At 35.0% G+C, this 17,376-nt stretch overlaps 1 long non-coding RNA gene across 1 annotated transcript in view; it reads left to right on the top strand.

Moving 5' to 3' along the window:
* Positions 1-860: 860 nt before the first annotated feature.
* Positions 861-17,376, top strand: part of LOC138695291 (uncharacterized) — an 816,951-nt gene continuing 800,435 nt past the window's right edge. Inside the window, exon 1 of the long non-coding RNA XR_011331118.1 lies at positions 861-1,142. This is a non-coding gene — a long non-coding RNA (uncharacterized lncRNA). The remainder of the gene's footprint in view (positions 1,143-17,376) is intronic.

Below are 17,376 nucleotides of genomic sequence, written 5' to 3'. Positions count from 1 at the left end.
CTCTATATGCAAATATATGATTCGTCTAGAATCCACCACTTCTACTGCCATCTACCAATCTTTGGACAAACCACGAGGGACATCTAATATGGTGAACGATCGATTCGACGTCACTCAAACACAAGTGATGGTCTATTTTTCGAGACGGAAATGATAATAAAAGGAAATTATGGAGTGTTGGTTGAAAGATGAGGAAAACAAGATAATCCCGAGAAAACCCTCACAATCTTTGTCTACCACAAATAGAACTGCGCCGAGATTTGAACTCTGGTCCGCGCGCTCGTCGTAATCCAGCACTATGCCAACTGAGCTACGAAGACGGCTTCTATCTGTACTAACTGCTATTGCTGTAGTTGTTGGCTTGATGTTGACGATAAATTGAATTGTAAAGTCGTGAGAAGGGACAGTAAATGAAGGGTTCAGAACCATAGTGGGCCAAGCGCCATTTACTAAAACCGTAGAAAACAAGTGTTAAATTGAAGTTATCACCGTAATTCAATGGAGACATACGAGTATATCAAGTAACATAAAGTATACACATTCAAACTAAATGGTATGTCAATCTTCATTAAACTATGGTATTCACTTAACTTTATGCCTCGCTTTCCCAGTTTTTAATAAATGGCGCTTGGCCCACTATGGCCCTGAACCCTTCAAATGTGTGAAGGCAATAGATGTATGTTAGAAAATAATTTAATAAAATAATATGGCACTACCTTCTGTTTATTTAAGTACGTTCCATATATATTTTTATGGTCTTCAGGGCCATAATTTCTGACCCTCCGTATATTGCATTATTCTTTGCTGACTCTGACATTAAGATTTCGTGTAATTTCAGGGATGGTGGTAGCGGTAGGTGTTAGATGTGTGATAAAACTATCGAACATTTATGAAAAAAAGTCGGCGGCGGTCTCACCCTCTAGCCTCCCTCCACTGCGTAGACTGGAGCAGACGCAGTAGCAGCAGGGATGCTGTGATCCCAGCAAGCCGCAGTTCCCGAGCTGCGCCTGTCGGTAGAGGACCCGCAGCGTCCGTCCATCGGTTTTGTGGTGTCCGCCCACTAACGTGTCTTTGTGTGCCGGTTTGGTGAATGGATGTCGTTAGACAGTGCTGGAGTCACAGAGGACATCAAGAACCCCGAGGTAAGGCGTCGCAACATTTGCCCCTTCACGTTCTCCTCCCGCATAGCATGTTCGCCATTTGAAAGGAGATGATCCCTTTGTGCAAATATCACTTTCAAGATTGCCGATCATTTATTATTTTGTAAGAAATGAATCATCATTTAACTTTCAAATTGCGGTATTTTGTAACTAGTGGCAATCTTTCCTTTTTATTTGTACTATTTTTAAGTAACTAATATTTTGAAAGGTTTTCCTTTGTTTCTTTTCTGCGATAAAGTCTAGCTTTCTGCAATGAAGGTAACTTCAAATATAAATTTTTGATGAATTAAGTATAATTATATTTGAAATGTTGAAATATTTAGGTTGAAATAGTTACATGATTGAATTTTTTTTATTTATAATCTAAGTACGTAAATACGTCTCTGTGATATAAGTATTGATTCTTTTGTTTGAATTATAAGCACAAAATTCGAACAGATTCACACTGTGAATTCGTATTAATGTGAGAGCTTATCGGTATTGGCTTCTGCATAAATGATATGAGGAAACAGCAGTAAGTAACAGCGGTGCTAATTATACATTTCAATAAATAAAGCATCTTGTATGTCATTGTTATTCGATGTGTACAGGAAAATATATGAAAGGAGAATCTCATATGATAAACAGTATAATAATAGCCAATGAGATTCATAAAAGGAGATACTTATGTCCTATTGCTTACATGATCGTAGCGGTTTCAACAACTGATGTACATCTTTGTCTTTCTTCGAGAAATGTATTAGCTTAAATCTTAGAAGCTATTTAGTTCAGTTCAAATTACAGTATGTAGCATTTTTCTCTCGAAGTAAAATTTTCTTCGAGTACTTTGAATAAACTTCGTACATGCCAAAGACGTAGAGAAGAAAACCGGTTCTTGGAGCACTGATAGGGGAATGATTGCGAAATGAACTCCGACCTTTATCTGAGACATTACATCAAGTATTTGACAAGATCCCTCATAGCTTTGAATAAAAAGGAAACTTGCAAAATGTGATCATCCGTAACGGAAAGCTAACTCGCGTTGAAGAATGTGAATGGATTTGAATTATTTTAGCTTCTTATTTCATGAAATACAGCCGAAGAGGTGTTGCGGTACGGTATTTTTACTGAAGCACACGATTATGGCAGTCTTTATATTGAAACATTTTTTCTGGCATACTTAGCTCTCTGTGTGTTTGTCTGTCTGCCTGGCTGCCTGCTTGCTGGTCTATTAATTTCTCGTTATTCGAAATGTGAAGAGAAAGTATTGTTCCTGCGAAAGATCGATCTCAAGATTTACTTGGAAATGAAGTAGGCCTATACATTTTCGGTATCCCTGATATCGAAAAAGTGGTTATGGTCCTATGTCTGTGTGCAGCAATTAATGCTAACCTATCAAAAGAGTTTTGTTCACGTTTAATACCTACGAGAAGGATGTAAACGAAATATAATTATTTTCAGTAAAAGTAATGGGTCTTCATTTGAAGTCGAAATTAGACCTACATAATTGCAACCGACTTCAAAAATCAGCAACGATTTATTTTCATCGTCATTTTTTGAAGCAAAGAAAGTTGAAGATAAGACGATGATTTTAGTATAGACTCAAATGCGTTTTGTGAAAACGAAATCGATAGGTGCATAGCTTTGCTATGCTGCATATCTTCTCTGTACTGCATATCTTTACTTAGAACTACGTGTGGATGCGATCATCTGTCGACAGGTGTACTTATAACTTTACTATGCTGCGAATCCTTTACGTAGAACTACGTGTAGGTGCAATCACCTGACGACAGGCGAATAGCTTTACTATGCTACGTATCTTTATGTAGAACTACGAATGGGTGCTATCATCAGACGACAAGTACGTAACATTGCTATGCTGCATGTCTTTACGTAAAACTACGTGCGATTACAAAAGTACTTGGAGAGAAGTTGAATATAAGGAGAGGAAGGAGGATACAAGGAGCACAAGAGGAATACAAGAAGTACAAGGGAATTACAAGAAGGACAAGGGAATACAAGGAGCAAAAGACGAATGCAGTGAGAAAAAGGGGAATACAAGGAGAGTAAGGGGAATACAAGAACAAGGGAATACAGGGAGAATAAGGGGAATACAGGGATAACAAGGGGACTATCGGGAGAACAAGGGAGTACAGAGAGAACAAGGGGAATACAAGGAGAGCAAGGGGAATACAAGGAGAACAAGGGAATACAGGAAGAACGAAGGGACTATCGGGAGAACAAGGGAATACAGAGAGAACAAGGGGAATACAAGGAGAGTAGGGTAATGCAAGGGGATGGGAAGGAGAAGAAGGGGATGATAAGGAGATGAATGTAATGGCAAGGAAATAAACGTAAACCCAAGGAGAAAAAGGAGAAGAGTGGGTTCAATTTTTAGGACTATCAACTTCCAGGTTGACCCCCATATTTAGTGAGAAGAAAGAAAAGTTTTGCGTCAATCAGAAATGGTTATTTTTTACTCATTTATACGTCAAAAATGTTTATTTTTGTATATAAAATTTTATACACTTCATTACCAATTCATTCGAAGTTCCTACCCCGTTCGATCGGAACTAGGTATTGAAGAAAGCATAGTTTTTATGATTACCGGTCATGAATTAAGAATTAATTTGTTACTCATGAATGAACCAGTGAACGAAGCTATATATTATTTGTTAATATTTATATCTCTCTTAAATGTCGACTTTAATAAATAGAAAAAATTATTACAATGCGTGTATAGCTATTTCATGAAAATGTGTGCATAATTAAGTAATATATAAACATTATATATACATATTTATACATACACATATTTAAATCATAACCTGCATAAATGAAGCCATTTTTATTCGCTCCAGAAAATGGTAGGCCTAATGATATGGCAAAGAGCTGGACTGTTGCGACATTCGTGAAACGTATAATGCCGAAGTATGTGTCATCGTTCTGGCAGTCATCCTTTTCAGTTTGCTTCTTTGTAATTCAGTTTTTGTGCAGTTTTTCTTATAAAATGATGTTCGTATTTTAATACCAGCTATCTAGGAGTAAATTTACTTATTACTGAAAAATATTAAAATCACTTTGCCCTGAGAAAAAATATAAAACGCCGTTTTGTTTTAAATGAGTTATAACTTTTTAATTTTTGCGAATAAATGCTTGGAAATAAAATAATGGATTAGGCCTACTGTGTGTTGAAAAATGTTAAATTTAGAGAAATTACATTAAAATGCGTAGAATATCTACTGTAGCCTAATGTTTGATATTATTTCTGAGATGGTTGGAACCCTTTTGAGTTCAACCGTAACTCACACATCATTATCGAATAATATACAGGAATAAACAAAAATTGAATAAGTATCCTGTAGAGCAAAGAGAAGATAGTCTTATTTCATCTCTAATAGTTGCAGGGTAATTGAGAATGTGTTGTGAATTTGCTAACCTAAAGGTATCTCGAAAGCGAGTTGTCTTGTATAAGTTGTATTATAATTATTGTAAAATGTATAGGATGGTATTACATGCCAGCTACATGGCATTGCTTAATTATTTATGTGTGATATACTGTATTTGAACTATTTACGCTACTGGCAGAGGACCTTGTCGTTTCCTAATGAAACGTTTTTGTTTTTTGAGGAGTTTGCAAACTTAAGACAACGAATTGTATCAAAATCACCATTAAAATAATAACTGAGGATAATGTAAGTATGGGAAAAACCAGACAAGATGCTTTCATCGAACTTATGAGGGCAAAAATACCTTAAGGATGCTGTTAGATCTGTAACAAGAAGTCTGATTTTCAATCACTTGGGGACCAAATTGTAACTGTAAAGTTTTGGAGGTTTTTCAAGTAATTTTAAATAGGCTGTAATCAGATTCCTACGAATTAATTCCTCATGACCAGTTAAAAATGGCACTAGCATTTTTCAGCCCTTAAGAATTTCTGTAGATTGAGCCGTGGCTGAAATGGGTAGCTGATAATTGCTAACAAGTGTGTGTATATACATACATATATTGAACAACAGACAGATTCAATATCAATTCAATATCAATAGTAGGAAAAAGGCTGTTTTGTATGTTTTCATAAACCTGATATTCTTTGCTTTTTCCTGCTATTTACTGTTGCCTCATATCATTATTTTCACAATTTTGAACCATTATATTAACTTATAGGTTTAAATAAGTTATATTTTAAATAAATGAATAAGGATACGAACAAGTGAATAAAAATAGTATGTAAGATTAAGCAATAAATTAAATATTTAATTGAAGAAATAATGAAATCTGAAGGGAATAAAATAACTTTTCAGTAAATAATCGTAAAGGAACGAATTAATATGCAAAAAAAAAAAAAAAAAAGACGAAGCTGCATAGCTCTGCTATACTGTGCTGTATATTTCTACGTAGAACTACTGTGGAAGCGATCACATGTCGACAGGTGGATAGCTTTACTGAAACAAGAAGAATAGAAGAATAACGGGTAAACATGCTCAACAAGAAGAGTCAAAGGAGAACAAGAGGAAAAGGAGGTAAAGACTAGGAAAACAAAGGAGGGGTTTACATTTTTATGTGAAGGTGAATTAATACATTTTTACTTCAAAAATGATCAGATGGGTCTAATTTGTGAGAGTTTGAGTGGATCTTTAATCGATCTGAAAGTTATTGTGATATTCAAAATCCCTCCTCTACCTCTTTCATCCTCTTGTTTGTCGCAGCGAATGAATTAAAGAGTAAGAAATTTATTTAACGTGTGAATAAATTAATTAACATCTGAGAAACGATTGACTAATTTACTCAGTGAGCTATAAAGAAGTTTAGGAGTAAAATGTATTATTTTTAGTTATTATTTAACGATACTGAATCACTAATAAGTTTAGTGTCGAAGTTAGTGATAGCAAGATGGTATTTGACGAGATGAGGCAGAGAATTCGCCTTAGTTTACCTGGCATTTGCCTTACGGTTAGGGAAAATGTCGGAAAAAACCAAACCAGGGGCCTGTTTCACAATGTTTACAATTCTTGCAAATAATATTTCTTGTTTATAAATAGTAAACTTCTGTTTCATAATCTGAGATTATAACGTTGAATTTTACAAAGAAAGGCGAATCTTCACAAATAACATTTAGCATACCTTGAAAAGTGTTGTTTTCCATAATCGAGCGTTTTTACAAATGTGTAACTTTTATTTTTGAAGCTAGCAGACTTTATACAATTATTGTTCTTAAGTGTGTAAAATTTGAAAATGCAACACATTATAAGAAAATAAATAGGCCTACGTATTTATTAAATTTATTTAATGAGTAACTGAACAGAATTATGTATTAAACGAGCAATTTTAATGTTATTTAGCAGTCTAATCACTCAGATGAAGACATTGAAAATAGACTATTCAAAGAATTACATATGTAATGTTTTCCGGCCAAGAGCTAACAGCAAGTTCATATCACTATAAGAATATAATGGTAAGTTTCAAATGAGTCCTGATGCAATGAAAGCACTAGGTAATATGTAAGATCTTATATCCAACATCCAACAGGGGAAAAATGAAATGGGGCTTAACTCAAACAACTACTTTGTATTACTTTGCATTGGATAGGTACTTTATGCTAGTTCCATTCAGCAGTGTTGGCAGACATTCATGGAATTCTTCAGTATGCAGATATCCTTTTTCTCCCTTATCTCTGTAAAAACTGCAATTTTATTCTCATTAGTAAGTTAGAAAGAAGCTATGCTAAATAATTAATTTTTAATTATGGTTTATTTAACGACACTCGCAACTGCCGAGGTTATATCAGCGTCGCCGGTGTGCCGGAATTTTGTCCCACAGGAGTTCTTTTTACATGCCAGTAAATCTACTGACATGAACCTGTAACATTTAAGCACACTTAAATGCCATCGACCTTGGCCGGGATCGAATCCGCAACCTGGAGCACAGAAGGGCAGCGCTATACCGACTGCGCTATCCAGGCCGACGCTATGTTAAATATAAATCGTAAACTAATCAACACACTACTCTAATAATCTAATCGATCAACCACATCACAAAACTCCAACGGTGCCAATATTGCGATGTCTGGATACATTTTAAATGTTTCTTCAGAGTTTACGAGAAGTTGTAATCTTTTACTTGTGATTTATAAATGGTTAATTTGTATTTTAATAGTGTGAAACGGGGCTCAGGTAGGGTATTATCAGTCCAAGCGGTAATCGAACCCACGCTCGAGCGCAGCTCCGAATCAGTAGGCAAACACACCAGCCAGTTGAACTACGCCGGTGGCTAAATGAATTATTGAATGAAATGAACGAAAAGTGAATAAATGGTATAATCCGTGAAAAAGAATCAATATGTGAATTAAAGTATTGGTAGGGAATATTACGAATATATTGTGAGTCGGTGAACGGGTGGATGAGGAAAAGAAATGTGTGCAATAGGCAAAGAGTTGGATGCAAGATCTGAGGTTGTAGTTGGGCGTTGGTTCGATTCAAACTTGAGCTGATTACCTGGTTGAGATTTTCTGAGGTTTTGCAAATGTTAGGTAATCTCATGGAGAGTTCTTGGGCTCATCTTTCCAAATGTCATCTTATCATCATCAGTTCTATCGACAAGCACGATAAGTCTTCAGCCTACGGTGCATTCGAAGCAGAGAGAAAGAAATATGAATGAGTAAATATAGGAGTATACTCATGATCAGACTGCGATCTAAGGTCACCGATTCGCGAGACTGAAGTTTGGAATGACGTCATAATCCATGGAGTGGAATGGCACTGTGAGAGTTGGTTTCGTAAGAAATTACATTACCGCCTTTCTAATTCTGCTTGGCGTGAGTCCTTGCAATCACCATACGTATTTGAGATCCTGTGAGTAAACAAGAACATTTTATTTCCTTTCATTTATTTATTTGATTATTTATACATGCATATTTACGTTAGAGTTAATTTAACTGTTTTATAATTCATACTACTGAGGAACATGTCGAAAATAATGAGCACCAAGCGTTCTCTTCAGAACGAACTTATAGAGAAGTTCGGAAAGGAATATTTTCTTATTAAAAACATTGAATTTTGCAAATTGTTAAAAAAATGTAAGAATAGATAGAACTCGATTCTTTCAAAAGTAGTGTAATAGCAAAAGGTACATGGAAAATATTTAATTCTACAGTCAAAACTGGCCTTCATTTAATTAAATACTGTAAAACGAACGAATATGTGAATAAATAAATATATATATGTCAGTGATGTATTGCAAATAGAAATACAAATAATGGACGAAAGAATTGTTAAATGAACAAATGATAATAAATAAATGAGACGCTCACACAAAAGTGGCCCAACCCACAAAATTATATTTCCACTTTACCTCTTTGTAACAGTGCACAAAATTCTTACATAAACGAAATTTGTGTTGAAATCTCATGGAAAAACTAGGAATAATGATTAGGCCGATTTACACTTTGAAGGGAATAATATGAGAAGCTCTTTAAAGCAATAAACTCAATATAAAAATTTTGTGGGTTGGACTATTTGTGCGCTGAGCGGCTCAAATTTATGGAGGCAAATAAAATTAATGAAAAGAAATATTATTCATCTACTAAAGACGTAAACACATAGTACGAGTACATAACATTGAGTCATAAGTTTCGAAAGAAATAACTCTCACGGCAGCTCAGCGCTATCTTATAAACTAGGGGTCCCAGTTTCAAATCCCGATCGATCACATTGAATGTAGGCTGCAACTTGTGTTGAGCAAGCCCGTGGTCCAGACAACACGGAGATTTTCTCCAGTGACTTTGGCTGTCAGGTGACATCCCAACAATTCTGCATCATCATCATTCGTTAAGGGTGTAATGTAGATCTGTTATCTGTGATTCACTCTGAAGAGCTAAGAAGTCTACCCTTGCGACATCTGTAAGCCATGCTCGTAAAGTCGGGGTGGATAACGGCAAGTTGAGGGCCCTGCCATTGCACAAAAAAGTTTCTAAAGAAGCATGTTCTTTTAAGTACCATTGTTTTCGAGATATAAATGTGCAAAAGAGTGCCACATTGTTGCTTCACCCCGGTCTTAGTAGAGCACGAATTAGTGTTCTCAGTGCCCACCGTTTTCTACTGAAACTAATCGAAGTGTTCTTTTCAGTGGGAAATATTTTTATCAAGTTCAATGACACAGTCTATGACCAGGAAAACAGAAAAAAATTGAAGTCGAGCTAATGATGAGCAGAGTTGGCGTAAAAAATCAGAATATTTAACGTTCTATTATCTCAAAAAAGGCGACACCTATCAAACTACTATCTTAGACATGTTCAACTAAATTTTATCAGCGGTACACGCATTACAATATTTTGGGCCGAATTTTATAGTAGTCTGTATAAATAGCTCTGTGTTCTCGAAATTAAGTACCAAATAATTGTATTTAATAATTACGTATTGGAAATATTTTTGTCGAAATTTATGTTAAACATACTAATTTTTGTACGATCGTGTTTTTTGTTGTATTTAAAACTATTGCTGTTAGGCCTTGAAAATTAGAATTCCCACACATAAACTTGTTGCTAGGGAAACCATTCTTCATAACATAACATTATACTAAAATAGACCCATTACAGTGCACTTATTGTTACTTAGTTACTACTGTATTACATTGCAGTTTTGCGAAGGCTTTGGAATAATATTGCTCTAAATTTTCAGTGCAAAATATATTGTACTAGTGGCTTGTGCAGCAAATGCTGCAAACTAAGTTCATTAGACGTTCAAATAAACATTTTTCAGATTTATTTTCAATGAAGGATACCAGACATTCTGCAAGTTATTTGCTTCCACAATAATGAAAGATTCTCTGGAGCCAATACTGAAGAGAACCACGCGTATAAATATCTACACCACACCGCCATTAAATATATGGAAAAGACTCAACTCCATTTGATTAATAACTATAAAATATTTGATTTTTAACAATATTATTATCTTACGTAAGTTTTATAGCTTTCAGTAACATGTAATATATAGCCACCACTCAGTAAAATATAGAAATCAAAATCTAATTTAAGTTATCCTCTACATCTACTTATATAACCCCAAAACGTTTCACTTTCATATCATCAATATTGAATTAATATGTATAATTAATGAAAAATAGTCACATCATGGCATTATCTACAATAATATTTAATTTATAATAGTAATAATGTCATCAAACCACCTCAAGTTTTGTAGTTTTTAATATCCAATACACAGCTGTACCCAGAAAATTACACACCACAGAATCGAACCTGTAAATTGTTTTTAGTAAGTTAAGTTTTTAATAACCAATTTAATTTGAGGTCTAAATATGTCAGCATTCTTGCAGATCATGGCCTTCGTGTAATATTGTTTTCTGTAGTGTGTGTTTTGTTTTATTCTGAAATGCAACACGGCTGACTTGATGCTCGCTTCACCTCTCCTTACAAAAAAGCGAAGGGAATATCAAGTCGGCCTTGAATGCTATTAGCTAGTTCTCAAAACTGACGACAGATGGATTTTGGAAAATAGGAAAATTATGTTTAAAAATTGACTTTTCACTGAAAACTACTATTTTTTCCGAAAAACTTTGAGTTCCAAGCTTCAAAATGAGGGGTCATTTATTAAAATCCGTCCAGCGGTTTTCCCGTAATTTCCATTAGCAGTTCAAATTATATATATAGATTTGCAATTTTTAAAATATGATCGTGCAAAAAGGTTGTATAATACACGTTTGTGAAGTTCATTACAAAATCTCGGAAGTTGAAAAACTCGCTCTGTTCGTTATTCAAACTTATTCTCGATTTTGTAAAAAGCACTTCTCAACCTTGTATACTATTCTGTAATCATTTTATTAATTAAGACATGATTACACTCATACCTAAAAAATTAAAATGTAAGATAAAGAGCAGAATATTCACGCTTGAAACACAAGTTCTAATCTCAATGATTCGAAGTGGAGTTTGTGGCAGACAAATACGTTATTGGATTTTGATTTCTTTGAAATTGTACGTTTTTCCTACAGTCATTTCACTATTTTTGGTATTATTAATATTCTTCTTAATCACTGGTGAATTAGGAAGGAAAACCGAAATGTGCCTGAGACGTGAAGAAAATTAAGAGGAGTTTTCTCCAGGGCAGGGTGTAATCCTTAAAAGGTTTTAGTTTGTAGGAGGGTCTTATTTCCATTGAAATACATGCAGGAATAATAGAAGCTTTATGAATAATTAATGAACTAAGTTGAACAATATGAAATATACAGAATGAGAAAATAAATAGATATATTTAACTACGGGAGATAGAATGATTACGAGATAACCCACATTACATAAGTAGTTTATTTGCTTACTTTATAAGTACAGGAACTGTCGAGCGTCTAATATACATTTCACATCTTTTGAAAAGATTTATAAACACACGGTAAGTTTTGTCTCTGTTACTGTGTTAAAATTTAATCCTAGGCACACTGTAAATTTGAACGACTGTTGTCCTATAATGCTTTATTTTTAACATTTTTGTCACTTTACAAGCTGATGTCTTGGATACACCTGTCTGTTGAGTATTTTTTTTAACAGTTTCGTGGGAGCCTATAGCCTACGTCATAGAGTTTCTCTTCAGTTATAACGCGATTTATGAGCCTTATTTTTTATTAAAAAATTAGTCTGTTTCTCTCACCTTTTAGCTAATTCTGGATTGTTGAATCAGATGTTATTGAATGCCAAGATATTTCCGTAGAAAATATTACATGACACTCATTATACACGTATGATTTCTTCGTTATATAATATCATATTAGAAGATTCTCTCTTGTAATATGTACTGCATTACTACGAACTAAAATGAACTGCATTGAATGGAATTCAGCTGTATACTAATGCTCTAACCCTGTCGTCCCTTCAGCCTCTATTGTATTTCCATAGTATCCAATAACCTTTCCACGTTCGATCAAAGGGAAATGTTCCTTGGCAGTCGCCTTTTATCTGTTAACGTTTGGCCGTCGAAATTTATTTCAGCGAAACAGTTTTCCTGGAAAACACTCTGTTCAATAGCTAAGGATGTGACACATACAACATAAAGCAATAAACTATAACCAAACAGTACTTACATGCACTAGGCAGTAAGGCATGGTGAGCTTGCAAAAGAAGAACATCAAGAACGAAATACCTCAGAAATAACAAAAAATATACACAAATTGATTCAGAAGATTGCGCGAATATCTTTGTTTCATTATTTTATTTTGTTAATTTTTATCATTAGGAATATTAATTTTTATTGCTTAATATTTTATTCCATTTTCATTTACTCCCCTCTACCACATAAACTCGTCCAGTGACGTCAAAATTTTGACAGTATGAGCCAATAATTCTAATTGCTTATTACATACCTCTCATCGCTTATTCACTTGCTAGCAAATTACGCTACATCCATTAGATGGCAGCATGCGTACCTTTGACATATGCAATATCTAGTGTAGCCTTCTTGAACTTCATGTTACGATAAGATATTATATTTTTTCATTAATAAAATTGTATCGGAAAAATAGATATTCGAGGAAAAAAAACACAGGCTTGGATGACGTCAGCAGAAGGAAAAAAAGTAGTTTAGGCCGGAAACTACTCTACTCTTTTTTTCCGCAGAGGGCAATTTCATGGTAATTTTATGTAGCAAGTCAATACTGGAATCTCTCGAATTTGCGCCTGTGCCTGAGTATTGGATTATGGAATCAGAACAGAAATCGAACAAGAAAGCAATGGAAATGTTCCACATGGAATTTATTATGAACAAACACGACCGATGTTTTAGGGCCATTTCGTTTCACCCACCACATATCCACCACTCCTCCAAAACTAATTATCATTCTGCACCATACTGTCTGCCCCCACAGAACCCATTCGATGCACAAAGTTAGGCAGTTGTGTTATACGATAACTTTTAAACTATTAAACTATATGCAACGATAAACGGAAAGTTCTGATTATTTTTTTTTACATTTTAATCGTGTTAATAAGTTAAATTGAATTCGAGATCAACACAGACATGTCCAATATTTTTTTACTGAAAATTTTAGACAGTCATATTTCAGTTCACTCATGAACTGAAGACAAGCATGATTAACGTGTTCTATATGCACACAGAAATCATATTTTTTGCACTTATTTCTCAATTTCCTATCGTTTGTTTTAGACACCAGAAGCAGTATCTCAACGTTGTGACTTTATTCATTTCTGTTTGATGCGTATGTAGAGAATCGGACGCTTGTATTTTCAATTTCCATGTCAATTCTCGAGCCCGATTTGAGGGTTGTTCTCTTCGCTGAATGTGACATTTTGAGAGATCCAATGAGAGGCATTTCAATAACTTTCAATGAACGATGTAAAATATTTCAGAGATGCTTCTGCTTTTCTGGTTACACATTATTTTTCTACAAAAAATAGTAAAAATGGTTTGACTGCGTATCATTTCATTAATACTATGCGCGTGTTTATTTTTTTTTATACCCTCTCGATATCATTCTCATTGTCCTCATTCTAGCCACATTCTTATTCAGCACCTGATTACAACATATTATTATTTGTCCTAGATGTTCTGATATTTACTATGCTAGTCCTTGAACGCAAGATTCATGGGTTCAAGTCTTGCCGAGGGCGATGTATTTTAAGGACAATAAAATTACTATAGAGCGTTCAGAGTTTAGAAAATGCCACTGGATATATAGTCGTCTTAGCGGACATTTCACTTCTTTATAATACTGTATAACTAAATAAGTTATTTACGTATTTTCTAAACTACAGTAAATAAAATAAGACTTAAATCTATTCCATTTATTCTGTTATTGGAAATATAAATAAACTAATGAAATATGTCTATTTATAAGCAGAGAATTTATATTTCAAGTAATGCTTAGTTATAGTATTTAGATGTATTATTTTATTTTATATGTAACTTATTTTAGTTATATTACAAAGAGGGAGATGTTCACTAGGAAGACGCCTATATAACGAATGTTTTTTTTTTTAACTCGGAACGTTGTATGGCATGGATACCCCCATAAGGGAAATGAAACGGTAGATCCCCTGTCTTACACTTCCGCCACGTGAAAGAACTCTGTACCTGATAGGAACATCAGGTAACATCTTTTTGTCATTTCTGGTCCATCTTAAATATAGACGAAGTAAACTCTGCAGTTCAAAACGTCTTTAAGTAAAATACTGCAGTAGTATTAGGCCCTACTAGGCCTACTAATATACTAAAACCCTGCTGTAGCTGAGAGGTCAGAACTCCGATTCGAGTCCCAGTCTAACCTGGGATTTTTTAGTTATAAATCCATAGTGACTCTTGTGGCTTGGAGCTTTTTTCGAGATCCTACCGTTTTCCCATTCCGTTATCATTCCATAACATTCCCCGAACGCACGGAGGGGGTTGGTCTAGGGACAGGTGGGTTTGCCAGCGTAAAGGGAAAATTAAAAATTAGTATGAGCACTGCACGTCGGTACTTCTGTTGTAGAAGTGACTGATTTCAAACCAGCTGTACCTACACGAAAATGGGGTTTTACCTTTCTCTTAGGATTGGCGCTAATATTGCACCGGTCATCGACAGCAGAAATATTTTTTTAGTAAACTTGTCAGCAATACGGATTGTTTTTCCACCGTTCGCGGGTGCCCGATTACACTGACCTCTAGCGTTTGGAAGTGGAATCAAACGCTAAATTAGCTCATGAGTACAAAAAAAAAAAAAAAAAAAAAAAGCAGAACAGAAAATTTCACCCAGTCTCAATTCTCATTAATCACTATTTCAGTGGTCATATGAAACAATACGGCCCGCAAAACACAGTACCGGTGAAGGTGGAAAAAAGGAGGTGTAAGAGAAGATGTCACGGAATACCTTCACTATTGCAAGTTTTGCGTGCGCAGAAACGGACAGTGAACATCTCAAACTAAGGAAAAGTCCAGTTAAGTTTCTTAGTATACAGGGTGGGGCAACAGTCACTTTACACTCTTAAAATAAATCAGAGCATAGTAATACCATGAATACAATACAAGTAATTTGGTTCCAGTGATTTACTAGTGGTGTTCAAGCTTGGGATCACAGATAATCAAACTTTTGTAGGTTGGTAACGAAACAAATGATAAACTTTAGATTGGTGCTACAAATAATCGAAATTTTGCAAGTTAGTAATGGGAAAAAAAGACGAAGAGTATAGCAGACAGTCCTGGTACCACATGTAAACAAACAGATTAGTATTGTTATCTGTTTGTTTACATGTGATACCAGGACACATGATGCATGTGAACAACTTTTATGAACTCTACTTCCAGCACGATGGAGCTCCTCCCCATTATGCTACAGACACTCGTATGTACTGGGATCGAGTTTTTAACTCTAGAGTGAGAGGACGGAGTGCAGCATCTGAAACACCAGAAAGTTCATCTGATTTCACCACAACGAACTTCAATCTTCTATCTGTGGGGTGCGGTGAAAAAAACAGTGTGTGGGAGCATATCAGGAACTCTTAAAAATCTGAAGGGTTACACTGAGGACGCTTTCGAGTTTTTGGACAAAAATACTGAGCTTTGTCTTCGTGTGTGTCAGAGTGTTCCATACAGACTAAAACCGTGTATTAATTCAGAAGAAAACAATTTGAACGGAAAGAAGTGAAATAATTTAAGCAACTATCTCAGAAAATATAATGCCAAGTGTAGAGTGACTTTTGCGCCGCTCTGTATATTTGTTCACTTCTTTTCAAATTTTTGTATAATTTGGTTTCTTTTTTATGTTATTTTATATAAAATTTGAACATTAAGATGGATGTGTAATTAACTCGTTAAAATTAGCGGTCAAGCTGCGTGTAGCGAATTTTAACTGAGCAAGGAAGATGTTCGCCTGTCATACCCGAAATTCTTTTTGATTTTACAACAAACTGATCTTGTCGTGTTTACTTAAACACTGCGTAACTTCAAACAAGTGCTGGCTAAGCAGAGGAAGGGAGATCATGTTTTTCCCCTGCTTGTATGCTAAGGGGTTGACTCGCTAGTCAAGAAATACCGATCACTACCCTGTTCGCTGGGCTTGCCTGCTAGAAGCCTGGCTACGCAGAATGTAATCAACCGATGTGGGTTGGGAATGCGCTTAGCATGAGGACAAACGCAATAGATCTCCGATGTCGCAGTGCTGGGTCGTAATACCCCCTCCCGAAATTCAATTCAAAACTGTTTCAGCTAATGCTACTTTTAGAACTCTTTAGGCCTGATTTTCTTCTGACATTACCTCCAAATTAGAATATAAATACAATTATTATAAAGATGTTCAGTAAATATATCATAAGATTTATTTTAGCAAAATATTGAAGTATTCACAGTAAAATTGTTTTTATAAATCTATTATTTAACGTCCCTGTATCATCAACTGTTTGTGCCCGTTTACTGCTGAACAAGTTTGTTTCATGCAAATCTGATCTTTCAGGTAAAGCTTCCTGTAAAACAGATTTGAATAATTCAAGGGAAAAATTGTTCCGGGGCCGGGTATTGATCCCGGGACCTCTGGTTGAACGTACCAGCGCTCTGCCAACTGAGCTACCCAGGAACTCTACCCGACACCGTCTCAACTTTTCCCTTTAGAGTTCCCGGATAGCTCAGTTGGTAGAGCGCTGGTACGTTCAACCAGAGGTCCCGGGATCGATACCCGGCCCCGGAACAATTTTTCCCTTGAATTATCCAAGTTTGTTTCACTTCTGATACTGATTTTATTAATGTCGTACTTTGTAAGTACTTTATATCATATTTCTTATGTCGGATGGCTGTGTAATGATTTTCCACTATCATTTCTCTTATAATAAAAATACACTGACTTATTTGTTTCAACATTTTCCTTGTTTAGTTAATTTCTCTTATGATACTTAATTTAGCTAGTATTATCACTTGTTTTCTTTTCTAGTGTTGGTTTTACTCAGGATATATTATAACAAACCTACTTTGTTTCTTGATTTTATGTAACTTGAGATTCAATACCTACTATTTAAACTCATTATAAACAAAACTGTATTTGATTTATTCAGTTTATAAACATTTTAGATTACTTCACATAAATGTTATCTTCGTTCTTGTGGTCGCCACTGGTGCCATGATTTCTTGATAATTTGTTTTTAATATCTTCTGGAATCCATGTCTGGTCTTAGTTGGCAAAAACCCAAAAGCTACAAGCCAAAGCCCAATAGCTCAAAAGCCTAACATCTAAAAGCCGAAAGTCGGCGCGAACT

Source organism: Periplaneta americana, chromosome 2, assembly GCF_040183065.1.
Source record: "Periplaneta americana isolate PAMFEO1 chromosome 2, P.americana_PAMFEO1_priV1, whole genome shotgun sequence".
NCBI classification, from domain to species: Eukaryota; Metazoa; Arthropoda; class Insecta; order Blattodea; family Blattidae; genus Periplaneta; species Periplaneta americana.
Note: the sequence above shows the minus strand (reverse complement) of the source record. Positions and strands in the feature narration are given on the sequence as shown.